Genomic DNA, 20,913 nt, shown 5'->3' with positions numbered 1-20,913 from the left:
AACATTATTTTATTATATAAAATTATATTATTTTCAGCAATAAAAATTTGCGACATGCCTGCTCAGTATAAAGGTAAGGGCACTGTTAAAAGACCTCAATGGACACAGGAAAATTTAAGAGAGGCTGTTAAAAGACTGAAAGCCAAGGAAATACTGATCAGGGAGGCAGAATGATACTACAGAATTCCGGAACGAACACTGAAACTTAGAATGCAGTCACGAAATCTGGAAGAGGGCTCTCTGGGTCCAGCAGGTATAGCTACTTCAATAATCACCGAAGTCAAAATGATATCCAAAAAAGGATTACTGTATCGACAACAACGCATCGCTAACCTCAGTACTGCCATCTTGACGGGCCTAAACCTCAGTAGTGCCAACTTAACCTAACTAGCGCGAGGTAAACAAAGCCACGTGCTTTTTGACAGCCACATGCTTTTTGACAGATTTGTAAACAAAGCCACGTGCTTTTTGACAGCTCTCATCAACAACAAAGCATCGCAAACCTCAGTACTACCATCTTGACGGGCCTAAACCTTAGTGGTACCAACTTAACCTAACTAGCATGAGGTAAACAAAGCCACGTGTTTTTTTGACAGCCACGTGCTTTTTGACAGATTTGTAAACAAAGCCACGTGCTTTTTGACAGACAACAACGCATCGCTAACCTCAGTACTACCATCTTGACGGGCCTAAACCTCAGTAGTACCAACTTAACCTAACTAGCGCGAGATAAACAAAGCCACGTGCTTTTTGACAGCCACGTGCTTTTTTGACAGCTGTCATCCACCTTCTTTAAACTACAGAGCACCGTGCTGCCCTCTTTCGTCACCTGTCATCGGCAGTGCTGCCATCTTGACGGGCCTAAACCTTAGTGCTACCAACTTAACCTCACTAGCTCGAGATAAACAAATCCACGTGCTTTTTGACAGCTACGTGCTTTTTTGATAGCTGTCATCCGCCATCTTTAATCTATAGAGCACAGTGCTGCCCTCTTTAGCTACTTACCTTTGAAATGTGGTGGCGGATAATTTGAAAAATGCTTTTCGACAAGCAGCCATCTTTAATCCAGAGAGAACAGTGCTGCCCTCTATGTGGTGGCGGCAAATTGAAAAATTCTACGTGCTCTTGTTTGAAAACAAACTCACGTGCTTTTTTGACAGCTGTCATCTGCCATCTTTAATCTATAGAGCACAGTGCTGCCCTCTTTAGTTTGAAATGTGGTGGTGGTAAATTCCACGTGCTCTTGTTTGGAAACAAAGCCACGTGCAGCTGTCATCCGCCATCTTTAATCAACAGAGCACTGTGCTACTATCATGCGGGCAATTTCATCACCTGTCATCCGCCATCTTTAATCCACAGAACACCGTGCTGCCCTCTTTATGGCTACTACCTTAAGCACGTAGTAGCGGACAATTTGAAAAGTTCTGTTAGCTATCATCCGTCATCTTTAATCAAGAGAGCACCGTGCTGCCATCTTTAGCTAGATACCTTTGAAATGTGGTGGCGGCAAATTGAAAAATTCCACGTGCTCTTGTTTGGAAACAAACTCACGTGCTTTTTCAACAGCTACCATCCGCCATCTTTAATCAACAGAGCATAGTGCTGCCCTCTTTAGTTTGAAATGTGATGGCGGCAAATTCCACGTGCTCTTGTTTGGTAAACATAGCCATGTGCTTTTTTGACAGCTGTCATCCGCTATCTTTAATACAGAGAGCACCGTGCTGCCCTCTTTATCGTAGTAGATGTAAATTCGTCACCTGTCATCCGCGGTGCTGCCATCTTTAGCTAGATACCTTTGAAAAGTGGTGGCGGATAATTTAAAAAGAAAAATTCTACAGCAGCCCTCTCTCGACGCTAATTGCATAAGATGGTGGCTATACATGACTCCTTAAGGGTGCTTACGCAAGATGGCTGCTATACACAGGTTCTTATGAGACGCCCTTGGGATGCTTGCGCAAGATGGCAGTTATACATGGCTCCTTATGAGATACCCTAGGGATGCTTGCGCAAGATAGCGGCTGATCTTATGGGATGGCTTAAGGGTCCTTGCACAAGATGGCTTGAGACGCCCTAAGGATGCTTGCGCAAGATGGCGGACACAAGATGGCAGCTATACATAACTCCTTATGAGACGCTTTAAGGGTGCTTGCGCAAGATAGTTGCTACTCTTAGCTTAGAGGCTAACGTGTCGTGATAGTTCGATTCATTAAATTTAGGGCTTAAATGCAAAATGTTAAATATATCGAAAACGGTGCACCGTAGAGCAAAACGGACAAAATTTTTCTGCCTAATACCCAGGTTCGCAGTATGAGGAACAAGAAAATCATAGTCTAATGATGAGATCAACGGTTCGGTTCCTACTTAGGCCCTTTGGCATTTGCTCTGTTTTAGCTTGTATTGAAGCGAGTCTTCGTAACATGATCAGGTCTAGCTATGGTAGAGAGTATAACGTACCGTGCAGGTTCGATTCATTAAATTTGGAGACTTAAATGCAAAATGTTAAATATCTCGAAAACGATGCATCGTAGAGCAAAACGGACAAAATTTTTCCGCCTAATACGTAGGTTCGTAGTATCAGGAACAAGAAAAAACATAGTCTAATGATGAGATCAACGGTTCGATTCCTACTTAAGCCCTTTGGCATTCGCAGCTATCTATTTCTACAAGATGGTGGCTGCTCTTATGAGAAACAAGATGCCTTGAGACGTCCTAGGGATGCTTACGCAAGATGGCAGACACAAAATGGTGACTATACATAGCTCCTTATGAGACGGCCTAGGGGTGCTCGCACAAGATGGCGGCTACTCTTATGAAGAAAGCTAGCTTAGAGGCTACTGCGCAAGATAACAGCTGCTGTTATGCATGTGGTGGAGTGCAATTTGAAATTCTATGTGCTTAATCAACAGAGCACCCTGCTGCCCTCTTTAGCTGAAATGTGGTGGTGGATAATTTGAAAAATTCTTTTGACAGCTATCATCTTTAAAAACAATGGCGACTATACATAGGCTGTTAAGGTCTTATCATTCTCCTCCTCCTCCTCCTCCTCCTCCTCCCCCTCCTCCTTCTCTACCTCCTCCTCCGCCTCTTATGTCAAGGCATAGCTTTATATCGAACAAGTTTAAACCTGCATCGCGAAGGCAAGCGTGTGCAGCGATTATTATGCATGTTTAGACTTTCGAAACATAAGAAGAGTAGAATCAAACGCTGTACTCGATACGACATGTGATCAGAACATTGATTGATGCGTTCAGAAAAACAAAATAAGTGATCAAGACTAGAATCGAACAATGTACTCAATACATCATGTGTTTAGAATATGTCAGGGGATACGCTTGTTCTAAGAAGATCAGATTGAAACATAACAAGACTAGAATAGAACACTGTAATCGATGTTGTTAACTTCAACATGTGATCAGAACATTGATTGATGTGTTCAGAACACAAAATAAGTGATCATGACTAGAATCGAACACTGTACTCGATACAACATGTGATCAGAACATTGATCGATGTGTTCAGAACACGAAATAAGTGATCAAGACTAGAATCGAACACTGTACTCAATACAACATGTGTTTAGAACATGTTAGGGGGTACCCTTGTTCTAAGAAGATCAGAATGAAACATAACAAGACTAGAATCGAACACTGTAATCGATGTTGTTAACCTCAACATATGATCAGAACATTGTTTGATGTGTTCAGAGCAAAAGTACAATTTTGATGATTTGCTTAGTGTAAAATCAAAAACTATGGAAACACACTGTGCACATATCGCGTAGCTAACTCGCTCAGTAAGCAATATTGCAAAACTACAACTTCAATGATTTGCATAGTGTAAAAATAAAAAACACACTGTACCCATACTGCGCAGCTAACTCGCTCGGTAAACGATATAGCCAAAGTATAACTTCAAATTATTTACCTTCCATCATTCGTCTTGTGTGTAAAAATCAGTCGAACAAGTTATCGCATAAACATGGCTGAAAAAAAATCGTGATAGGGTATGGAACCCAGGGGTTACATCTTATCAGAAGGGCAAAAAGGATGAAAGGACTCTTCCTCCTCCTTACCGCACATTCCTTGAAGGGCTAATTGGCTGAAGGGCTAATGGGCTAAAGGGCTAAAGGGCTAATGGGCTAAAGGGCTAATGGGCTAAAGGCCTAAAGGAGCAACAACCTCGTCGATCGCTATCAGCAAGAACGCTTGTACTTTGTTAAGTGTAGAAAATTAATCTTTATTTGTAAATGGTTTCATGTTCAGAACAAGGAATGGAAAATCCCCGAGGTGCGATGAGTTACGTTTTTCGAACTAGTGTTTGGAACACTGAACTTTTCAAGATGATAGCAGAGAGTTTAGCAATGTTCTGTTGTTGGATTTTAAATTCCGCGCTACAACATGCATAAGGTGGTAGCCTTGAGGTTTACCGCCGTAAAGATGGCAAGAGTGAGGTTAACAATGTTCTGTTGTTGGATTTTAAATTCCGCGCTACAACATGCATAAGGTGGCAGCCTTGAGGTTTACCGCCGTAAAGATGGCAAGAGTGAGGTTAACAATGTTCTGCTGTTGGATTTTAAATTCCGCGCTATAACATGCATAAGGTGGCAGCCTTGAGGTTTACCGCCGTAAAGATGGCAGCAGTGAGGTTAGCGACGCTCTATTGTCCTTCAAAGTGAGGTTAGGGTTCGTCAAGAAGACAGCTGTCAAAAAGCACGTGGCTATGTTTACCAAACAAGAGCACGTGGTCGTGACGTCACGGTCACGTAATCAATCCTTAGCTCGACGTCGTTAAGAGCAGTATTAGGGTTAGCTATGCTTAAAAGTCTTGGGAACAGAGCAGCAGTATGAATTGCTATGTTTCAAAGCGTGTACACATGACCTATCGATTTTACATGCATCGACCATCGAACTAAACTTCATCCGCTAGATCGTGCTGCTATCTTAGCATAACCTATACCCATAAAATTAAAGTACAATGCATAGCCATGTTTCAATGCGTGTACACATTACCTATCGATTTTGCACACATCGACTCTCGTACTAAACTTCTTCCGCTAGATTGTGCTGCTATCTTAGCATAACCTATACGCGTGACCTTAAGGTACAAAGAATAGCCATGTTTCAAAGCGTGTACACATTACCTATCGACTTTGCATGCAACAAATATCGTACTAAACTTCTTCCGCTAGGTTGTGCTGCTATCTTAGCATAACTTATACACATGAACTTAAAGTACAAAGAATAGCCATGTTTCAAAGCGTGTACACATTACTTATTGATTTTACATGCATCAAATATCGTACTAAATTTCTTCCGCTAGATTGTGCTGCTATCTTAGCATAACCTATACCCATGAACTTAAAGTATAATGAATAGTCATGTTTCAAAGCGTGTACACATCAACTATCGAATTTGCATGTATCGACTCTCGTACTAAACTTCTGCAGGTAGATTGTGCTGCTATCTTAGCATGACTAAGATGCATGAACTTAAAGTACAAAGAATAGCTATGTCTCAAAGCATGTACACATTACCTATCGATTTTGCAAGCATCGACTCTCGTACTAAACTTCTTCCGCTAGATTGTGCTGCTATCTTAGCGTAACCTATACGCATGACCTTAAGGTACAAAGAATAGCCATGTTTCAAAGCGTGTACACATTACCTATCGACTTTGCATGCAACAAATATCGTACTAAACTTCTTCCGCTAGATTGTGCTGGCATTTTAGCATAACTTATACACATGAACTTAAAAGTACAAAGAATAGTCATGTTTCAAAGCATGTACACATTACCTATGGATTTTGAATGCATTGACTCTCGTACTAATCTCCTCCCGCTAGATTGTGCTGCTATCCTAGCATAACCTATACGCATGACCTTAAAGTAAAAAGAATAGCCATGTTTCAAAGTGTGTACACATCACCTATCGATTTGCATGCAACAAATATCGTAGTAAACTTCTTCCGCTATGTTGTGCTGCTATCTTAGCATAACTAAGATGCATGAACTGAAAGTACGAAGAATAGCCATGTTTCAAAGTGTGTACACATCACCTATCGATTTTGCATGCATCGAATCTCGTACTAAATTTCTTCCGCTAGATTGTGCTGCTATCTTAGTCTAACCTATACCCATGAACTTAAAGTACAATGAATAGTCATGTTTTAAAGCGTGTACGCATCAACTATCGATTTTGCATGTATCGACTCTCGTGCAGAACTTCTTCAGGTAGATTGTGCTGCTATCTTAGCATAACTAGGACGCATGAACTTAAAGTACAAAGAATAGCCTTGTTTCAAAGCGTGTACACATTACCTAATGATTTTGCAAGCATCGACTCTCGTACTAAACTTCTTCCACTAGATTGTGCTAAAATCGTGTAAGTGTGCTGCTATCTTAGCATAACCTATCGATTTTACATGCATCGACTATCGCAAGCATAACTAAGACGCATGAACTTAAAGTACAAAGAATAGCCTTGTTTCAAAGCGTGTACAGATCACCCTGAACTTCTTCCGCCAGATTGTGCTGCTATCTTAGCATAACCTATACGTATGACTTTAAGGTACAATGCATAGCCATGTTTCAATGCGTGTACACATTACCTATCGACTTTGCATGTATCGACTCTCGTACAAAACTTCTTCCGCTAGGTTGTACTGCTATCTTAGCATAACTCATACACATGAACTTAAAGTACAAAGAATAGCCTTGTTTCAAAGCGTGTACACATTACCTAATGATTTTGCACGAAACGACTCTCGTACTAAACTTCTTCCACTAGATTGTGCTAAAATCGTGTAAGTGTGCTGCTATCTTAGCATAACCTATACGTATGACTTTAAGGTACAAAGAATAGCCATGTTTCAAAGCGTGTACACATTACCTATCGACTTTGCATGTATCGACTCTCGTACAAAAATTCTTCCGCTAGGTTGTGCTGCTATCTTAGCATAACTCATACACATGAACTTAAAGTACAAAGAATAGCCTTGTTTCAAAGCGTTTACACATTACCTAATGATTTTGCACGAAACGACTATCATACTAAACTTTTTCCACTAGATTGTGCTAAAATCATGTAAGTGTGCTGCTATCTTAGCATAACCTATCGATTTTACATGCATCGACTATCGTACTAGACTTCTTCCGCTAGAGCATGTAGCAATCGCTTTTGTGTATCCCAAACCCCTGTGCATGAACTTAAAGCATAAAGATGAGCTATGTTCTAAAGCGTGTACACATCACCTATCGATAATGTATGTATCGAATATCGTACTAAACTTCTCCTGCTAGAGCGTACGAGTATCGCTTTTGCGTGCACGAACTTAAAGCATAAAGAATAGCAATGTATAAAAATCTTGTAAACAAAGCAGCAGCATTACGTATAGTCAAGATTAAATGCGTGCACACATCATGTATCCATGATGCACACAGTACTAAACTTATTCCATTAGAATGTACAAAGTTCGCATGTGTTTGTACTGCTATCTTAGCATAGCCTATGTGCATGAACTTAAAGCATAAAGAATAGTTATGTGTAAAAAATCTTGTGAACATAGCAGAGTGTTAACTACGTAGGTGTAGACATTGAACTTTACATGCTGAGGCAACATACTACGTGACCGTGACGTCACGACCACGTGCTCTTGTTTGGTAAACATAGCCACGTGCTTTTTTGACAGCTGTCTTCTTGACGAACCCTAACCTCACTTTGAAGGACAATAGAGCGTCGCTAACCTCACTGCTGCCATCTTTACGGCGGTAAACCTCAAGGCTGCCACCTTATGCATGTTATAGCGCGGAATTTAAAATCCAACAGCAGAACATTGTTAACCTCACTCTTGCCATCTTTACGGCGGTAAACCTCAAGGCTGCCACCTTATGCATGTTGTAGCGCGGAATTTAAAATCCAACAACAGAACATTGTTAACCTCACTCTTGCCATCTTTACGGCGGTAAACCTCAAGGCTACCACCTTATGCATGTTGTAGCGCGGAATTTAAAATCCAACAACAGAACATTGCTAAACTCTCTGCTATCATCTTGAAAAGTTCAGTGTTCCAAACACTAGTTCGAAAAACGTAACTCATCGCACCTCGGGGATTTTCCATTCCTTGTTCTGAACATGAAACCATTTACAAATAAAGATTAATTTTCTACACTTAACAAAGTACAAGCGTTCTTGCTGATAGCGATCGACGAGGTTGTTGCTCCTTTAGCCCTTTAGCCCATTAGCCCTTTAGCCCTTTAGCCCATTAGCCCTTCAGCCAATTAGCCCTTCAAGGAATGTGCGGTAAGGAGGAGGAAGAGTCCTTTCATCCTTTTTGCCCTTCTGATAAGATGTAACCCCTGGGTTCCATACCCTATCACGATTTTTTTTCAGCCATGTTTATGCGATAACTTGTTCGACTGATTTTTACACACAAGACGAATGATGGAAGGTAAATAATTTGAAGTTATACTTTGGCTATATCGTTTACCGAGCGAGTTAGCTGCGCAGTATGGGTACAGTGTGTTTTTGATTTTTACACTATGCAAATCATTGAAGTTGTAGTTTTGCAATATTGCTTACTGAGCGAGTTAGCTACGCGATATGTGCACAGTGTGTTTCCATAGTTTTTGATTTTACACTAAGCAAATCATCAAAATTGTACTTTTGCTCTGAACACATCAAACAATGTTCTGATCATATGTTGAGGTTAACAACATCGATTACAGTGTTCGATTCTAGTCTTGTTATGTTTCATTCTGATCTTCTTAGAACAAGGGTACCCCCTAACATGTTCTAAACACATGTTGTATTGAGTACAGTGTTCGATTCTAGTCTTGATCACTTATTTCGTGTTCTGAACACATCGATCAATGTTCTGATCACATGTTGTATCGAGTACAGTGTTCGATTCTAGTCATGATCACTTATTTTGTGTTCTGAACACATCAATCAATGTTCTGATCACATGTTGAAGTTAACAACATCGATTACAGTGTTCTATTCTAGTCTTGTTATGTTTCAATCTGATCTTCTTAGAACAAGCGTATCCCCTGACATATTCTAAACACATGATGTATTGAGTACATTGTTCGATTCTAGTCTTGATCACTTATTTTGTTTTTCTGAACGCATCAATCAATGTTCTGATCACATGTCGTATCGAGTACAGCGTTTGATTCTACTCTTCTTATGTTTCGAAAGTCTAAACATGCATAATAATCGCTGCACACGCTTGCCTTCGCGATGCAGGTTTAAACTTGTTCGATATAAAGCTATGCCTTGACATAAGAGGCGGAGGAGGAGGTAGAGAAGGAGGAGGGGGAGGAGGAGGAGGAGGAGGAGGAGGAGAATGATAAGACCTTAACAGCCTATGTATAGTCGCCATTGTTTTTAAAGATGATAGCTGTCAAAAGAATTTTTCAAATTATCCACCACCACATTTCAGCTAAAGAGGGCAGCAGGGTGCTCTGTTGATTAAGCACATAGAATTTCAAATTGCACTCCACCACATGCATAACAGCAGCTGTTATCTTGCGCAGTAGCCTCTAAGCTAGCTTTCTTCATAAGAGTAGCCGCCATCTTGTGCGAGCACCCCTAGGCCGTCTCATAAGGAGCTATGTATAGTCACCATTTTGTGTCTGCCATCTTGCGTAAGCATCCCTAGGACGTCTCAAGGCATCTTGTTTCTCATAAGAGCAGCCACCATCTTGTAGAAATAGATAGCTGCGAATGCCAAAGGGCTTAAGTAGGAATCGAACCGTTGATCTCATCATTAGACTATGTTTTTCTTGTTCCTGATACTACGAACCTACGTATTAGGCGGAAAAATGTTGTCCGTTTTGCTCTACGATGCATCGTTTTCGAGATATTTAACATTTTGCATTTAAGTCTCCAAATTTAATGAATCGAACCTGCACGGTACGTTATACTCTCTACCATAGCTAGACCTGATCATGTTACGAAGACTCGCTTCAATACAAGCTAAAACAGAGCAAATGCCAAAGGGCCTAAGTAGGAACCGAACCGTTGATCTCATCATTAGACTATGATTTTCTTGTTCCTCATACTGCGAACCTGGGTATTAGGCAGAAAAATTTTGTCCGTTTTGCTCTACGGTGCACCGTTTTCGATATATTTAACATTTTGCATTTAAGCCCTAAATTTAATGAATCGAACTATCACGACACGTTAGCCTCTAAGCTAAGAGTAGCAACTATCTTGTGCAAGCACCCTTAAAGCGTCTCATAAGGAGTTATGTATAGCTGCCATCTTGTGTCCGCCATCTTGCGCAAGCATCCTTAGGGCGTCTCAAGCCATCTTGTGCAAGGACCCTTAAGCCATCCCATAAGATCAGCCGCTATCTTGCGCAAGCATCCCTAGGGTATCTCATAAGGAGCCATGTATAACTGCCATCTTGCGCAAGCATCCCAAGGGCGTCTCATAAGAACCTGTGTATAGCAGCCATCTTGCGTAAGCACCCTTAAGGAGTCATGTATAGCCACCATCTTATGCAATTAGCGTCGAGAGAGGGCTGCTGTAGAATTTTTCTTTTTAAATTATCCGCCACCACTTTTCAAAGGTATCTAGCTAAAGATGGCAGCACCGCGGATGACAGGTGACGAATTTACATCTACTACGATAAAGAGGGCAGCACGGTGCTCTCTGTATTAAAGATAGCGGATGACAGCTGTCAAAAAAGCACATGGCTATGTTTACCAAACAAGAGCACGTGGAATTTGCCGCCATCACATTTCAAACTAAAGAGGGCAGCACTATGCTCTGTTGATTAAAGATGGCGGATGGTAGCTGTTGAAAAAGCACGTGAGTTTGTTTCCAAACAAGAGCACGTGGAATTTTTCAATTTGCCGCCACCACATTTCAAAGGTATCTAGCTAAAGATGGCAGCACGGTGCTCTCTTGATTAAAGATGACGGATGATAGCTAACAGAACTTTTCAAATTGTCCGCTACTACGTGCTTAAGGTAGTAGCCATAAAGAGGGCAGCACGGTGTTCTGTGGATTAAAGATGGCGGATGACAGGTGATGAAATTGCCCGCATGATAGTAGCACAGTGCTCTGTTGATTAAAGATGGCGGATGACAGCTGCACGTGGCTTTGTTTCCAAACAAGAGCACGTGGAATTTACCACCACCACATTTCAAACTAAAGAGGGCAGCACTGTGCTCTATAGATTAAAGATGGCAGATGACAGCTGTCAAAAAAGCACGTGAGTTTGTTTTCAAACAAGAGCACGTAGAATTTTTCAATTTGCCGCCACCACATAGAGGGCAGCACTGTTCTCTCTGGATTAAAGATGGCTGCTTGTCGAAAAGCATTTTTCAAATTATCCGCCACCACATTTCAAAGGTAAGTAGCTAAAGAGGGCAGCACTGTGCTCTATAGATTAAAGATGGCGGATGACAGCTATCAAAAAAGCACGTAGCTGTCAAAAAGCACGTGGATTTGTTTATCTCGAGCTAGTGAGGTTAAGTTGGTAGCACTAAGGTTTAGGCCCGTCAAGATGGCAGCACTGCCGATGACAGGTGACGAAAGAGGGCAGCACGGTGCTCTGTAGTTTAAAGAAGGTGGATGACAGCTGTCAAAAAAGCACGTGGCTGTCAAAAAGCACGTGGCTTTGTTTATCTCGCGCTAGTTAGGTTAAGTTGGTACTACTGAGGTTTAGGCCCGTCAAGATGGTAGTACTGAGGTTAGCGATGCGTTGTTGTCTGTCAAAAAGCACGTGGCTTTGTTTACAAATCTGTCAAAAAGCACGTGGCTGTCAAAAAAACACGTGGCTTTGTTTACCTCATGCTAGTTAGGTTAAGTTGGTACCACTAAGGTTTAGGCCCGTCAAGATGGTAGTACTGAGGTTTGCGATGCTTTGTTGTTGATGAGAGCTGTCAAAAAGCACGTGGCTTTGTTTACAAATCTGTCAAAAAGCACGTGGCTGTCAAAAAGCACGTGGCTTTGTTTACCTCGCGCTAGTTAGGTTAAGGTGGCACTACTGAGGTTTAGGCCCGTCAAGATGGCAGTACTGAGGTTAGCGATGCGTTGTTGTCGATGACAGCTGTCGAAAAGCACGTGGCTTTGTTTACAAATTCAAATTTCCCGCGGGAGGTGGAGGAGACCTCTGGGAGGCCTCTGGCTGAGGTGGAGGTGGAGGAGGCATCTGGGAGGCCTCTGGCTGAGGTGGAGGTGGAGGTGGCCACTGGGAGGCCTCTGGCTGAGGTGGAGGTGGAGGTGGCCACTGGGAGCCTGAGGTGGAGGTGGCGGCAGAATCCCTGTATTATACTACTTAAGAGGATAAACATCAGTTTTTGATTCAAGAATCCCGCCTTAGACATGTTTCCAAATTACTGTGTCAGGACAGAATTATATTCATTATGATTTTGATGTTTCCATTATATAACACGAGGGTGCCGTGGTGTCGGGATAGCGTGCCTGCCTCTCGCCCGGAGGCTCCGGGTTCGATTCCCGGCCAGGTCAGGGGTTTTTCTCTCGACCTGAGGGCTGGTTCGAGGTCCACTCAGCCTACTTGATTGGAATTGAGAATCTATCTGACGGTGACATGGCGGCCCCGGTCTCGGAAGCCCAGAATAACGGCCGGGAGGATGCGTCGTGCTGACCACACGGCTCCTCATAATCTGCAGGCATTCGGGCTGAGCAGCGGTCGCTGTGCAGGCCAGAGCCCTTTCAAGGGTGTTAAGTGCCGTGGGGTTTTATATAACACAGTGAAGAATCCATTGCACATGCACATTTATAGTAAATCGAAATTAAAATACGATTAATTTAATGTTGTAAATTATCAGATAGATTTTTTTCCATTGAATGATTATATTATGTGGATATAATTGTCTTGTAGTACGTTCTAGTGTTCGGTTATATTAAAGTTGAAGAAATTGCCTTAAATTTGATTTTGTCATTAATTATTTTACTTGCGGCATCTCTCCCGAGCAAAGTCGGCATCTATACCGGGATCCAGGGAGAGACGCCGCAGATGCAACAATTCCTTTGTTCCCTCCTTTCTCCCATTTACTTTCAATTGCCAGTATTTTGTTCATCCCTGATCAAATTTACATGTTTTCGAATTATGCTCGATGAATTTGCAACAATTTTTAAAGTAAATATACCGAGATATAACAAAAGACATAAAAAGTGCGGCAACTCTCCCGGAATTACCCTATACATCATTATTATAGACCGTTATTAATTTCAGCGTTCAGTCTGCCAGCCTCTGTGAATTTACTAAATGTCGTCACTAGGGTTGCAACTAGTGCTTTGGCCTGATTTAGTTCTATACCTCTTATCTTTAAATCGTTAGAAACTGAGTCTAACCATCGTCGTCTTGGTCTCCCTCTACATCTCTTACCCCTCCATAACAGAGTCCATTATTCTCGTAGAAAACCTATCCTCCTAATTCGTCTCACATGGCCTCACCAGCAAAATAGGTTTATGGGTAAGGCTTCATCAATCGAATTCGTTCCTAACTTGTCCCTTATCTCCTCATTTGGAGTACCCTCCTGCCATTGTTTCCACCTGTTTGTACCATCAATCATTCTTGCTACTTTCGTGTCTTATGAATAAGATATCCTGAGTACACTAAGCTTTCACTCATGTAAAGCAAAGTTGGTCTGAAAACAGACCGACGTAAGGATAGTTTCGTCTGGGAGCTGACTTCCGTCTTACGGAACACTGTTGACACCAACTGCGAGCTCACTGCACTATCTTTACTACACCTTGATTCAATCTCACTTACTATATTACCATCCTGGGAGAACACACATCCTAAATACTTGAAATTATCGACCTGTTCTAGCTTTGTATCACCAATCTGACATTCAGTTCTGTTGAATTTCTTACCTACTGACATCAATTTAGTCTTCGAGAGGCTAATTTTCATACCATACTCATTGCACCTATTTTCAAGTTCCAAGATGTTAGACTGCAGGCTTTCGGCACAGTCTGCCATTAAGACCAAGTCGTCAGCATAGGCCAAACTGCTTACTACATTTCAACCTAACTGAATCCCTCCCTGTCACTTGATACCTTTCAGCAGATCATCCATGTAAACTACGAACAGCAAAGGTGGAAGATAGCAGCCTTGTTTAACCCCTGTAATTACTCTGAACAAAGAACTCATTCTACCATCAATTCTCACTAAAGCCCAATTGTCAACATAAATGCCTTTGGTTGATTTTAATAATCTACCTTTAATTCCATAGTCCCCCAGTATAGTGAACATCTTTTCCCTCGGTACCCTGCCGTATACTTTCTCTAGATCTACGAAACATAAACACAACTGCCTATTCCTCTCGTAGCATTTTTCAATTACCTGGCGCATACTGAAAATATGAACCTGACAGACTTTCTGTGGTCTGAAACCACACTGGTTTTCATCCAACTTCCTCTCAACGACTGATCGCACACTCCCTTCCAAGATGCCAGTGAATACTTTGCCTGGTATACTAATCAATGAGATACCTCGATAGTTGTTGCAATCCTTCCTGTTCCCTTGCTTACAGATAGGTAAAATTACTGTTTTTGTCCATTACGAAGGTACCTTACCAACACCCCATGCTAATCTACTACTCTGTGAAGCCATTTCATTCCTACCTTCCTGCTATACTTCCCCATTTCTGGTCTGTTTTCATCTATTCCTACAGCTTTATGACAATGGAGTTTATGTACCATCCATTCCATTTCCTCAACTATAATTTCACCAACATCATATTCCTCCTCCTCATGAGCTCGGTTGTTCGGAACACCACCAGGATGATTTCTTTTTAAGTTGAGAAATTGTCCAAAATATTCCTCTCACCTGTCCAGTGATTACCTGGGATCTATTATGAGTTCACCTGAAGTAACCAAAACAATATTCATTTCCTTTTTCCCTCCCTTCCTAATATTATTTATTACTGTCCCGAAAGACTTCCCTGCTGCTTGATCTAGCCTTTCCAGGTTATTAGCAAAATTCTCCCACGACTTCTTTTTGGATTCAACAACTGTCGGTTTCGCTCTGTTATTTTCATCTACGTACAATTGCCGGTCTGCATCAGACCTTGTTTGGGGCCATTTCTGATAATGCTTCTTTTTAGGTTTAAAGCTGCTCTCACAGTGAACTGAGTTGAGATAGTGCACCAAAAATATTTTTGTTATTCAACAGAGAAAAGTATTGAAGAAGGATATTATCAAGTTCTTTCTTTCTTCTTAATAAGTATACCGTCAAGGGTTGGGTTTCCCTTGGGCTCAGCAATCCCACGTCCACCGTCTCAAGGGCAGTGTCATAGAGAGAGAGACTTTGGTCGGGGATATAACTGGGCAGGAAGAGCAGTACCTCGTCCGAGCGGCCTCAACTGCAAGGCTGAACAGGAGCCTTGTGGAAGGGATGGGAAAACTGGAACGGATAGGCAAGTAAGAGGGAAGGAAGCGGCTGTGGTCTTAAGTTAGGTACCATGCGGGCATTTGCCTGAAGGAGAAGTGGACCGAGCTCGATAGCTGTAGTCGCTTAAGTGCGACCAGTATCCAGTATTCGGGAGATAGTGGGTTCGAATGCAACTGTCGGCAGCCCTGAAGATGGTTTTTCATGGTTTCCCATTTTCAAGCCAGGCAAAATGCTGTGGCTGTACCTTAAATAAGGACACTGACGCTTCCTTCCCATTCCTGTCTTTCATATCCCATCGTCGCCATAAGACCTATATGTGTCGGTGCGACGTAAAGCAAATAGCGAAGGAGAAGTGGGAAACCACGGAAAACCTCTTCAAGAATGACTGAGGTGGGAATTGAACGCCCTCTACTCAGTTGAACACCCGAGGGTGAGGGCACTCCATTCCAGCCCACGTAACACTTTTCACATTTCGTGGAAGAGCCGGGAATCGAACCAAGGCTTTCCGGGGTGGCAGCTAATTACAAAACCACTACACCACGGAGGCGCACATCATACTATAACTTCAGAGATCAAGATACCAATTTCATGCGGGGAAAATCTGATACAAATTCGTTGCATGTTTCCAGAGGCAATCATTATTTTGACGATCGATGACGAAAGCTCGTTTCAGGGGTTAGTGCCCCTTAATTTTGTCATCTTTGCACACCGTTAAGAAATCCTTGACAGTAGTAGAAGGTATAATACCTTCCATTGTCAGTTATTTACAAAATTGCTTTCGAAATTAAATTTGTGGTACGAAAGAATTCACAACTTGTATAATATAAAGAAGAAAGGACCCATGTAGGTTATTGATTACGCGCTTTGTAAGTAGAGGTCCAGATCACGAGGTGTCTCGCTGTTCGCCCTGGACGGTGAGGATATATGGGCCACTGTAATGGCCGTTTTCAATTTTATAGCTGGTTATTTCTTTATCACCGTTGAGAAATAAGAAAAGGGAAGTCGAGAACTTAAAGTTATATCACCGTATTTGTCATAGAACCAATGTCTTTGTTCAAACTGTTTGATGGGGAACAATCAAATGCTGAAATCTAGCCGGTCAACATTAGACGCTGAGTTAGTTTATTAATATTACGTAGTAAGGAGGCACTAACGTTAGTATAGGTGAAAAAATTAATACAATTCACTACATGCCACCTATTTACAGAAATTCAGATTTTAATTTTCCGTGATAAAATATGAAATTCCTTGTGAGTATTTTGCAGAATTGTTTCGATAGCCATTTCGCTTTGTTTGCATTTTAATGGAAATATGGTATATTATTCTCAAAAATACTGGATCAATTGACTTGGAATTGTTAGATTGTATTTATAGGTTGTTGTGCGTTAATACGATGGACAATAATAGCTGTAACGTTCATCGACCTGAAACAAAAATTGTAAAACAATCTTCATTAGAAGTTAAAAAAGGCAATTTGAAATATTATACCAAGAATTTTTCATTGGGTTTTAATAGGTGCATTATTTACTCTGATTGTCCAATTTGAAATCTTTTTCTTCCCAATAAAATACCATTAAATGTACGGAAATAACAAGTTCAAAGTCCTGCAGTACCCATATTTGATTACTGTGCTGCTATTGTTCTACTGTAAATATGTTAGCTCAGTACAATATGCGGCTGGAATGGTTCAGTACCTCAGAACAATTATGGTGTCCCTCAGGGATGAACCATCTGCCCACTGCTCTTCATACTTTACATGAACGCCATCATGGATGACATCCAGACAAGATATATGTGGACGTTATTATATTCTGATGATGTTATGATAAAAAGCGAAGTACGCAAGGCCTCGAATACGGAAGGTCGTTCGGGATCTCTGGGGATGATGTTTGAAGGGTAATTAGCTTATGAAAAGCCAAGTCTCCACCAAGGATCATGCTCAGTTGGAAAGTCAGCATTTCCAGCTATATCACGACAAGGTAATTTCTATTGCAACCGACATTTTCGCACCACCTTATAGGCTGTAATGTGTTTTGGAACTGATATGTTTGCCATAAAACATTGGTAGAAATCTTGTGTCCGTAAACATTATAATATATGTGTTATTCTGTGGTTGGTCTTAAGGCCCAATTTAATTGTCCTATTATTTAATACTACTGTGTTTTAAATTCTGTATGGCTGTGTTATTAGTTCACATAATTTACGCTGAGCGCTAAACGATAGAGGTTGTTCACCGTTCACCGTACTTTAGCACCATCTAGCGGTTAGTCACGCTACCACCAGAACTGCCATCTAACGAGTTAAAGCTAGCTGTTGACGATGGAGTGATTTTTCGGTTGTTCTTCTTCTGTGAGTAGAGAGAAGCGTCACGTTTTCTGGCGAACTCCAAGTTTATTTAATTTGATGAAGAAAAAGTGTGAGATGGAAGTTTTGTGTATCCCGGGTAATAAAATCTCCCAAGAGCAAAATACATTGAAGACTTTTAAAAAGACTTTTTAAATTTCCTGTAATCTTTGATTTAAAATAACCATAGGGCAGTATGCCTTGAAGATTTTAAAAGTTTTTTAAATTCCTGTAATCTTTTATTTGTAATTATTATCGTTCAGTGTTTTGCCTTGTAGCTGGACGGATAAATTCAGCTAGGCTGAACATCTTATTCTACCTGGAATTTTTGTGAGTGCGATTTTATTGTACACGAAAAACATGAAATCCCTAGATTATTCTGGACCTATATAACCTTCGTAAACACGAAGTAATGGTGGGCTGAAAACCGTATAAATTTATTTAGAATTGATCGGGACTTTTGGAATTTTTCTCTTGTCGTTAAAAATTCAATATGGGCTTCACTTAATTGAAATTTAGGTAGTAATATTTTTTGGTAACAATGTATAACATTCCTTCGGAGGATGTATTTATGTAATCGTAATGAAAATATAGTTTATTGACTCGAATTATGCTTCAAACTCAACATCTCGGACTTATCCAGTAAATTTAAAGTTCGAAATTATTATTATTATCTGTACTGCAGATTCTGGTTATGTGAGGTTGTTTTAAGACATTATATGGGTCGTTCGTTATTACTAATTCTAATTACCTTAGCAAGTTTATTTTCTTATTGCATTGGTTAGATGGTGGTTTAACATAACTTACTTATTTTTTTCCTCACTTTTTATTTTTTAAATACCACCAATGATTACTTTTAAAAGAACGAGTTGAAAATAGTTTATTGTATCTAGCTTCAGTTATGATATAGGACGCCATGCTTCTTTTCTTCTATGTTACGTGGTCGGGTTCCCATGGCTGCTATGATTTGCATTTGGGGGCGTATCCTATTGTTTTGTTGTGTTGACATATGAGATTCGACGGTTGGGTCTTGATTCGTCTGTTATGATTCTAAATTAATTGCATTTGTGGATGTCGGGATCTGGGAATGGGCTACTTAATATTTCGTCGGCTTACTTCTAAAAGCTCGTATGTTTCAATGGTCTTCCTACCCATTATATTCCGTAAGACTGGTCACTCCTCCCAGCCATATATTTATATGGAATCCCATCAAAACCTTTTTCGTAGTGTTCATTTTCCTATGCTGACGTGTAAAGGAAAATGGACCTTACCACACCGTATTGTAGGGATGTTGTTTTCATGGCGAATTTAAGCACTCCAACAGTTTAGTATATTTAAGGTTCATTTTCCTATACACACTACCATAAGGAAATGAACACAACGAAAATTATTCTGATGGACTGTACATCCACATGTGGCTCGGAGACGTGACCAGTCTTAAGGAAGAAAATGGATAGGAAGTGCATTGGGAGATGCGAGCTTTTAGAAGTAAGCCATCGAGTTGTTCAATTGTCCGTTTTGAATTACATTAATAATTGGAGCATTCCTTACTACATTTGATCGTCGGTTTAATTTCCACATTTTGAATCCTACTCATGTGCTGCATGTTCTGATCTGCTCAACCTAATTCTAGACATTTTCGTACTTGATGGCATAAGTTTATCCATTTTATTTTCAATATCTTGAAGCGGGTCATACAGAGGCCGTTTACAACTCAAGTAATTCTTTTCGACCAATTAAAGGGTTGTGCCTGCAATATATATATATATATTAGTGGTTTCAATAGTTGATTTTAAACATCAGGTTGAAAATTTTTAAATTACATCCATTTCATTTGATAATTACTGAAGGAATTGTCTGACGTACATCTAATTCTTTTCAACAAATTAAAGTTTGTTTTACATTTTTTCTTAAACTAGTGTTCTCATTTCAGTCAGTAATTTGGATTCCTAATTTTAATTACCTGATCCGTCTGACCTTCTTGGGCCTAGTTTGTGGTCTTGTTATATTTCTCGACATTTTTATTCGGATTGACTGACTTAAGATAAGTGAGCTTCCATTTCTCGTAATTGTTGTGAATGTTTGTTTATTTTATGTCCCGTGTCGTGTAACATATCGCGTTTTGATACCCTGAAGGTACGCGACAAAGCTTTCCAGAGATCATTGACAGTGAGTGGACGTCTATTTCCTATGGCCTTTTCTTAGGAATCGAATTGCACATAAGTCCATGGGTGATCCATCAGGTGCCTTCAGCGGAATGCCAGTAAAATGTTTCCATCTCCATTCCATCTGCGAACAGACCAGTCGAACGAGAGAGGTGTGGCTGGAAGCTTCATCTTGATATACTCATGGAATATCTGTGTTGTAAATGGGTTTTAAAAACTCTCGCTGATAGTATGTAGAGTTCACCTTCACATTATTAGCGACAAGGCGATTGGTTAACTTGGCATTGTAGCAGTATCCAGCGATGATCACGAAACCCTTTGGAAAACTTTGCTGGCATTCTTTATACAAATTTTGATAAAAAAATGTTTTAAGGGCTGGGGTACATCGAGAGGGATATTTTACAGTCACTAAGGTAGACATATGCTTCGTCGAATGTCACCACATTTTTCCATCTGTCCCCTGCCCTCGTACAGCTTTCTTGCGTTAGTGCGACGTTCCAAACTGTACCGAAGCAACAGCCTGTGAACTCGGCGCTTATGCCGCTTTTCTAACTGCAGGTATATGCTGATTATGTTGTGAACTTACGTGCGATAGTCCTTTGGGGGGGGGGGAGGTTACAACCTGAGAAAAAGGTTTTGACTTTCCTCGCCACTTCTGGTGTAGGACTGGTGGCTGGTCGTGGATTTGCCCGTGTTTTTCCTCTGGAATTAAGACCAGTCGGCCTCTACCTGTTTTGTTCAATACAGCACACATTCTCTTCTTTGATATCAATAAATCTCGCTTCTTGCACATACCTTGGATTGGGGAATAGCTACATCGGAAAGGGCTGTTATTTAGCCCTTCCCAGTAAGGGTCAATCCGATTCGACATTGTTGCATCTAATGTCACGAAACTCTACACACACATTCTCAGACTGGCGTGAATCATCACTCCCCGTTTTGACGTGCTCAAGTTGATAATAGCGCCACCTTCGGTCTTCATACTCGTCACCACAGTTCTCGAACGGCCTTCAGTATCCGGAAA

This window comes from Anabrus simplex, chromosome 1, assembly GCF_040414725.1.
Source record: "Anabrus simplex isolate iqAnaSimp1 chromosome 1, ASM4041472v1, whole genome shotgun sequence".
Classification (NCBI taxonomy): domain Eukaryota; kingdom Metazoa; phylum Arthropoda; class Insecta; order Orthoptera; family Tettigoniidae; genus Anabrus; species Anabrus simplex.
Note: the sequence above shows the minus strand (reverse complement) of the source record.